Raw genomic sequence first — 9,125 nt, 5'->3', positions numbered from 1 at the left:
TTAAGTACCAAGATGATAGTATGGAAGATCTTTGAGTGGTCTACTACAAGATTCAGTGGAAGATTTGCAGTTGGTTCAAAGCTTAGAGGAAGTTCTTCAAGGTTATGTCATGAAACTCATTTATTTCAGTTGAAGTATGTTTTTCTTTTGTGCCAAAATTAATGAATTAGAGTGCTTAGGGATCCTGGTAACTTCCGCTATGCATTGGTACCTTCCAACAACTTGGTATCAGAGTATAATATAAGCATTTAATCGTTTAATTTTTGTTTGGTGGGTGTTTTTATATGAAAAATATGAAAATGCTATACTGATATGGTTTTCTGAGATTTTTCTTTTATTTTCTGCTTTGATTTCTCAATTAAATTTGTTATTGGCTCTTCCTTGATGAGCTTATATGTGTGGCCAAGAGTTTGTAATTTATTTGGAGTCATTAGAGTTGAAATTAAGCTGTAAATCGAAGAAACAAAGCGTAGAGGCCGAGTTGCAGATTCTAGAAAATCAACCTCTTTCATATCGTCGTTGAGCTTTAGTAGCTAAAACAAGTTAGCTACATGCATAAGACGATGTAAAGAAAAGCCAAGCGATCATGTAGCCTTGGGCATTTTATCGTTGAGGTGTTGTGCGCTAGACGATCGTGTACCTAATGAAACTAAGTGATGCGTTGTGTTGCTATAGATGGCACTACATGAGTCGTGTAGCATCGTGTGGGAGCTAAGCGATGCGATGAAGAGCTATATGATAAGCGCTGAGCGATCACTTATCACAATCGTTTACCTTTGATCGGAAGCTAAACAATGCGTTGAGATGCTAAGCAATAGCACTACATGATCGTTTACCTCTATCGGTAGCTAAGCGGTGTGTTGAGATGCTAAGCGATAACACTACATGATCACTTACCTATGTGCGGCAGCTGGGCGATTGTGTCGATTGCTATATGATATCACTAATCGATCGCTTACCTCTTGCACGCGCTAAACGATCGACTTTAGCATTAGCCAATGGTGCTAAGTGATCGTGTGGTAAATTGTCGTGCTAAACGATGGAGCTGCGCAACAGTGTTGGACAGTAAGCGATCATGTAGCTTCCTTCGGCACTAGACGATGACATTATGCGATAAAAGGAAAACACTACACGATCATGGAGCATTGCTAAATGATCAAGAAAATGCTAAAACAATGAAGAAAAACGCAAGACGATGGTCGTCATTTCTATAGAATGAGACTTAGTGAGATGTTGAACATGAGCGAGAGCTGGCGGTTCGATGGTTCTCTTGAGGTCTGGTCCGGTTCAGCCTCGAATGTTTTTTGGTTTGTCTGGTTCAAACTTTCCTAGTTCCGATTCAGACGGTTCAAGTCCGGTTCAAGCTACTTGAGCTTGTTTTGGAGCTGTATGAGCAGTCCGAAAAGCGGTTCAGAAGCTGTTTTTTTGTAATAGTTAGGTTTCGTTTGCTTGTTTTTACCAAAACTAAAGTCATATCAGTTAGTGTTTAATTATTTATACAGGTGATGTATGTTATAATTAAATAAATCTTGTATATGCATACAGTATGCCATGTATATTAAAATCCCACCATAGGAAACATGTTACATGCATTGAAAGTATGTTATAAAATGTTATAATATATAGTATGCATGTTAGGGTTTCTTTTATTTATATAATAGTTATATTAGATATTGAATGCTTTTGTTGTTTGTTGTGGATGTTTAGCATGTCGTCTAAAATTTTGTAAGCTGTTATAAAATTGGGTTAGACGTTTAAAATCCATAACAAAGAATAGTTGCATGCTCACTTAGGTTAACCACTTGTTTTAATAGTTAAAATAGGTCGTTAAACTTGTAAAACTAGGGTTACAAACTCAATCGATATATAATCCTGTCGAAGGTTGTACTTAAGTTGATGGTCTATGGAACACCTCCTACCTGAGGATTATAGCCGAATTATTGATCGTTGGTATTCGGTTTTATGAGCATTCGTGAGCAGTGTGAGGTAATAAAAACGGTTTATCACCCAAAATCCATCTATAAGTGTTTGGATGAACCACCTAGACATAGGGTTGTTTTTATTAGCCAAAAATAACCTAAGTATAAATATACCCAAACATTTAGAACACTTCAGTGGAAGAATAAAAGTTATGAGCTCTCACGTCCTCAAGAGTTCACACCGTGAGATCCATGCTCGGCTTCTTGTTGATTTTACCTCGACTACACCATACGAAAAGTTTTTGCATGGGTCAATAATAAGGTGTATGGGGGAATTCATTCATAGTAAGTGGGTGAAGAAAATGTCAAAACATTGTCCTACGGTCTCCTCCATTAGTTTGAACCGTGAGATTCCTATGTTACGTCTGCTGTCGTTTTTAGGCGGCACTAGCTAGTCGTTAACCATGGCGATCCCCTCGAAGAGTTTTAGCATAGGATTCGAAACAACCCAGGCTTCAGTAAAATGAATAGGGTCTTATAGTTCGTCTTGGGTACTATCTTCTATTTTGGAAGCATACTTATATCGTTCTGTAAGATCTAAAAATGGCGGGTCTACACTTACAAGACTTACTACGTGTTAGTAATAATCTTAACCGAAAACGATAACTAAATGACTATCGAAATATGAGTTATTCTGGAGATAGTATTTGGTCAAGAATTGTCTTGCTTTTGTGAAGGAATTTTTTACTGCCTCACGGTAGCATTTGTTCTAAATCACTTACGTATCGTTGCAAAAATAATGATTATGGGTACATTATCAATTTGTTAAAACTTTATTGGATTTAAAAACAATTCACTTATAAAATTTGTTTATAATTTCAGAATGACAAGTCCAATTATACAATTGTTGTATTAACAGAGGAATGTCCTCCCATTCCTAGCTCTAATTCCAACCGAACTGTTTGGGATGCGTTTTATAAATGGATTAGGGCGAGTGATAAAGCCCGTGCTTATATTCTCACTAACCTGTCTAACGTTTTAGCCAAAAAATACAAGGATACGAGTACTGCCAAAGAGATTATGGAATCTTTGAGAGGGTTGTTTGGACAACCATCCTTCACCCTAAGGCATGATGCTATCAAATATGTTTATAATAGTCGCATGAAATAGGAGACCAATGTTCGTGAACATGTCCTGGACATAATGGTCCACTTTAATGTGGCTGAAGTAAATGGCGCTATGATGGACGAGAGAAATCAAGTCGGCTTTATTCTAAATCTCTTCCAAAGAGTTTTCTGCAATTCTATACCAATGCCTTGATGAATAAAATTGAATACAACTTGACCACTCTACTGAATGAGCTACAGGCTTTCTAGACCATGTTGAGAACTAAGGGTTTGGAACCAGAAGTAAATGTTGCTTCTGCTGAGAAAAGAAGAATGTCCTCCAAGCCTGATGTTGTCTCTTCTTCGCAGAGTAAGAGTATTCCAGCGAAGAAAGACAAAGGGAAAGGGAAGAAGAAGTCGGCTGGCAAGAAAAGTAAGAAAACCACTCAGAGAAAGGGAAATATTTCCACTGCAATGAACAAGGGCACTGGAAGAGAAATTGTTCTAAATATCTTGCAGAGAAGAGAATAGAGAAAGGTAAACAGGCTGCTTAGATCATGGAGACCATTTGCTTAGCTCGACCAGTAGAAGAAATTGCTAATGAAGATGTAATTTCCTGCTTTTGTTAATCCTGTAATGAACCTATTGTACATATTTTTGTTTTGAATGAAATGTTTATTTTCAGGAAATATGTTTGTTGTATCTCATAGTAACTTCTGTTAAGAGTCAAAATTGTTAAAATTCATTTGCAAATATTCAAATATTAAACAACTAAGATCGAAGTATAAAAAGTTTAAAGATTTCTAGATCTGACTGGTAACAAGAGTTGTTAAGACAGGTCAGATACATCTTAATCAAAGAGTTTAGAGTACCTCAATGTAGTGGGAGAAAAGTGTGCTTCCTAGCCATTATTGAGAATTAGATGCATTCCTTATATAGTTTAATAAAAAGGCTATTTTACACTAATATGTTTACAATGATTCTCTCAGCTAAAGTGTTTGAGAATCATCTAGTAAAACTAGAAATACCAGAGGTGAATAACCTAGGGCAAGTGGAAGAAATATCAGTATGGGATACCGATGGTCAACCATGGGTATGGGATGCCCTATTTATTGTATTTCTCTATAAAACTTAGAAACTCAATCTCATATATCGGATATATAAGTTACCACTAGAGTTTTAGTCCAAGTGGGAGTTTGTTGGGTTTTATGTCCTAAAATTCATGGTTTGTAAACAATAGAACTTATTCTGAGAATTCAATAAAGTTGTTATTGAATATATTGTTTTTTAGAAATCCAATAAACCTAAGTCCCTTAACTATTACATGAGTACTTGAATATTATGTGGAGACATACAAGTGGATCAAGTTCGAGTATATAGTCAAAATGATCTATAGTATATGAATAAGGTTGGGTACCTTCTTCTAGTAACACTATTGGATGTGGCTTGCTATGTAGTTGTTACAAAGAGTTGTAAAGTGCTACAAACGAAGTGATCCTAATTTGTTCATGTTGGGAGATGAGGAGCGGGGGTGTCCTGTGCAAATGGGTATTGTGCAAGATCGGACCACGAAACCAGTCACTCTTACTTTATAACGTTGTTTACTGTTTAAGACTGACTATTTCAAAGCGATGACCTAGGTAACTTGATCTTAATTCTGAGCTAACTATGAACTCCTGTTTGTTCGGGATTATCCTTTGATCTGCAAATGGTGAGAGTAGACCAATTGCCTTTGCTCAATAAGCTTACCATTTTGGGCTTAAGACTGAATGAATAGCTATGAACTCCTGTTGCAGTTCGGATTAGTGAAGACCGGAGGGTTGCCTCGATCGTTTTGATAACTCAATTGATAGACACCATGGCCCTCCTGATTGAGATTCTCATCCAAACCAAAAATTGGGTGACCCCCCAAACCAAGGTTATGGTTGTTGCCCAATGTTTAATCATACATAGCATATACGGGTTGTTGATTCCATGGGCAGATGTCTACTGGATGTACCTCTTCCATTGAGTGCAATCCATGGCGATCGATGAGTCACCGCATTAACTTGCGTTGTTCCTTGGGAAAGAGTTCTCTGCTGATTAGCCTCCGTCTGGAAGAGCGATGTCATCGTGATCATTTTCTCGACCAATGCGCTCATGTATCCGTTGGCACATCGGCTCTTTCTACTTTTTCTTGCTCAAGACATCTTACCTCAAGCCCAGTATCAATCCATTTGTCAGAATGTCACGATATGCGATCCAATATGTTCTTTGCTTCTGTATGTGACTTATTCATTAATCCTCTTGCTGCAGAGGAGTCGGCAACTGCTTGCGTTGATGGGTCCAAGTCATTGTTAAAGGTTTCCATCAAAATACGATCAGGAATCCCGATATACGGATAGTTCTTTATTAATTGCCGGAATCGCACCCAAGCAGTGCTTAGGGTTTCATAACCCTTTTGCTCGAAATTCAAAACCTCCCTCCGCCTCTTTGCATTGACAGACGAAGGGAAGAATCTGTTCATGAACCTATCAACCAACTGCTCCCATCCATGAATTTTGCCTGGCTCTAATGCTTGAGCCCACTTCTTTGCTTCATCCCGCAATGTGTATGGGAATAGATACAATTTAAGACTTTCTTGAGTTACACTAGGCATGGAGAATGCGCTACACATGTCTGCAAAATTAGTCAAATGTGCGTATGGGTCTTCTCCCTGTAATCCTCCGAATTGTCCGACATTCTGAATCATTTGAAGCATGATAGGTTTTATTTCAAAGCTTGCATCCCACTCAACTACTGGTCTTGAAATCCCTGATGAAACATTATAGAAATCTGGTGTTGCATATTCCCTCATAGGGATGTTCTAGTCACCAGCAAGAAAAACGGGATCTTGCACTGGCAAATCTTCACTCTGGTTTCCAGTAAGTGCCATATTCTCATCGACCATATTTTTTCACCAATGAATTCAGCTCTGATGAACTTTGCGTGAATAATACACTTGATCTCTGGGTCCACTTAGAGTTGCCAGATCACCCTAGCACTCCTAAGTCGTCAGACTGCTCTCTGCAGTGAACAATCAGTACAAAGAGATATGTCATGCACATAACATGAAAATATTCAACATTAACTGTTAACCGTTCCTCGGCAGTGGCACCATAAACTTGTAACGTGTTTGGGATGATGACATAAATTGCTCACAATGATGCGATACTACTTCTAATTATGCATTAATTATGGATGTTCATGTAGTATGTCATGCGTTGTCACAAGTTTCCTTACGATGGAACCAAGTGTAATTCCACTGCAAGTTTCTCGGTGTGATCCGAGGTCGAATACGGGGATTGGTTTAGGTTATTGTGGTACGTTCATGATATATGCGACCAAGTTTTCAATCTTTAAAAATGAGTTTGTATAAGTATATAAATTGCAATAAAATAAAGGAAAGCAGTAAAGATGCGATAAAATCATAAAAATACATTAAACCTAAGCTAGATGTTACAAGATACAGACTTCATGTACAAGATGCTGGGATTAAGGCTGGCTGTGAATGTTATGCAAAGACATGGGATGCGGCGACAAGTCTTATGAACAGAATAGAAAGAGAAAGAAAAATAATACAAACAACGCAAGTTCTTATTTTGATTGAAGGTACAAATACTGTTCCGCTCTTCTCTTAGCGTACACCTCTCAGTAATCGGCCACGTTCCCATATGTCTATGGTGAAACAGAGAGTAACGTAATGAATGCAAGGTTACTTCCATGTCTGGAAGTACTACTCGCTTTAGTTAATGCATTCTTCTGACCTTCTCTCAATAGATCAGAACGACACCTTCACTTCTACTCTCACAGATGAAGATGTCGTCTAGCATACTTTAGCTAAACGTATTTTATATCTTTAATACAGATTAAGTTCATAGTGATTCATATTGCTCATCAGGGGGTTAAGAGACATCATGGAGAAAGTGATTGGTGGGTGAATGGAAATAGACAGAGAATGGTAAATGGAATTTATCGAAACATTTAATATTTCTACTAAGCGTTTGATACATGGTGTGTGAATGAAGAGATAAAGAAAACATGAAATACACAATGGAAGAGAGATAGAACAGATACAAACAAGTGCCAATGTCTTGGCACAGATTTAATGGAGATCTGCTTGCCGGATAGGATGGATTTGATGGTAGGAAGAGCTTCCCTCTCAGGCTTGCTCTACCGGTAGCAGGGATTTTTGCATAAACCTTCCGATCAACAGTTTGGCATGTTGGATCTGAGATTCACCTCTTGACCTTAACTCGTCTTCTTCCCAGATTTCTTCTCTTAAGCACTCAGCTCAACCTTTTCTCTACAATCTAACAACACTTAGCCTCGTATCAAGTAGTATATATTTTCTCTAAAATCAATGGGGTATTTATAGGTCCAGATCTTTGACTCTGACCTTGTGGTCCCCTCTCATGGTTAAGGTAATTCCAAAGATGGAGGGATATTATTCCTTTTTTTTTATGCAATCAGACCGTCAATTCTGCACAATCGTTAGTTATACACGTGTCTCAATCCTTCGCTCTTGCATTGCTCAGTTGCATCTTTCGATCATAGGTTCGCATGCGGTGTTTGTTTTTATTACCGCATGCAGTTGAATCACAGCTCTCGGATCGACTGTTGCATTGCGTCGTCATTGCTGTAATCATTTCTTCATTATTGATTGACGGGCGCAATGTGACAGAGATGCGTTGATTAGTCTCTCGTGAGCCTTGAGCACAAGTGGTGACTTGGTCTCCTGCAAAACAGAGTAAAGTTCTGCTTGTCTTCCATCTTTTTGGTGTTAGTGGGTGTAATAGCAAACATTTATAACTATTGCAATACTAGGCTAATTTTCATACAATTGGTGCATAATTACTAACTTTCGGTCGCAATATCTAGATAAGGTGGCATAAATAACTTGTATTTCTACAAGTTATCACACCCCCAAATTTCTACTAAGCGTTTGATACATGGTGTTAGTGGCCTCAAGCATATCTTCTACTAAGGCAATCATGCTCCATTCCTATCCTATATTTCTACGATGATTGGTTGCTCCGAATGTTACACTTAGGCACAATACTTGACATCGCACTTTCCTTCTATCCTTGCTAATTCTTAGCAAGCCCTACTTTATTCTTCTATGTAACAAAATTCTGCTCAAAGACACATTTCTAGTTTTCAAAATAGAATGTTTATCTCTTCTGTATCAAAACAACTTGATGTATCTATATGCGGTGAGCAAAACTTTGCGTCATTTATTCACTTAGAGACAGCTGATCATGGTTACACTCTTCGTTTTGGCTTGTCCCCACAGTGCGAACATCCAACTACGGTTGTGTGTCAGTTTCAACTTTAACTCATGATAATCAGAGGAGTTGTCCTTTGCACTCTTTTTATTTTTGTTTTTGTTTCTACTACGTTGTTCTTGGAAACCCACCTTCGTTTTGGCTTGCTCCTACGGGTGTCATACGAACATCCAACTACGAGCAAGCTCCTTTCACAACTAAACTCTTATCAGGTTGGGAACAGTTTTGAAATTTTTCCTTGCGCTAACATTGGAGTTTTGCATAACATATTATATATATTTATTTATTTATATTTATTATTTATATATTTTTTTTTTTTTTTAAATGGAAAATGGACGCATTTCTTAAATACTGCATATTCTTGATATTATCTGCTCAGACCTTCCTCACCCCCAAATTTAAAGATGAGCAAGGTCCTCATTGCATTGTTTGGGTAGACTAGACAAACACTTAAAAGAAAATTTCAAAAAGAAGGTTTGAGCATAACTTTGAAAGATAAAAGATAAAGTACTGCTAAACTAAGAGTTAACTAAGTGTTAGTCAGAATTTACTAAGTTCGGGCAATGATTCTAAGTGTAAACATATAATACATCATAGCAACGCAATGAAGATCGTAAAAATAAAAGATTAAAAATGTCACAAAAATTAACAAAGGAAGACAAAGAATGAGGAACAGGAAAAAAGTAGAGTGAATATATACTCTGATTGTATTGACTATTAACAAAGTATACAAATATATTACAAATGAACGCATTACAAAAAAATTTCTATTGCCTGTACAAGAGTTAAAGAAT

Source organism: Benincasa hispida, chromosome 12 (assembly GCF_009727055.1).
Source record: "Benincasa hispida cultivar B227 chromosome 12, ASM972705v1, whole genome shotgun sequence".
Taxonomy (NCBI): Eukaryota; Viridiplantae; Streptophyta; class Magnoliopsida; order Cucurbitales; family Cucurbitaceae; genus Benincasa; species Benincasa hispida.
The sequence above is the reverse complement of the archived record's forward strand: the minus strand, read 5'-3'. Positions refer to the sequence as shown.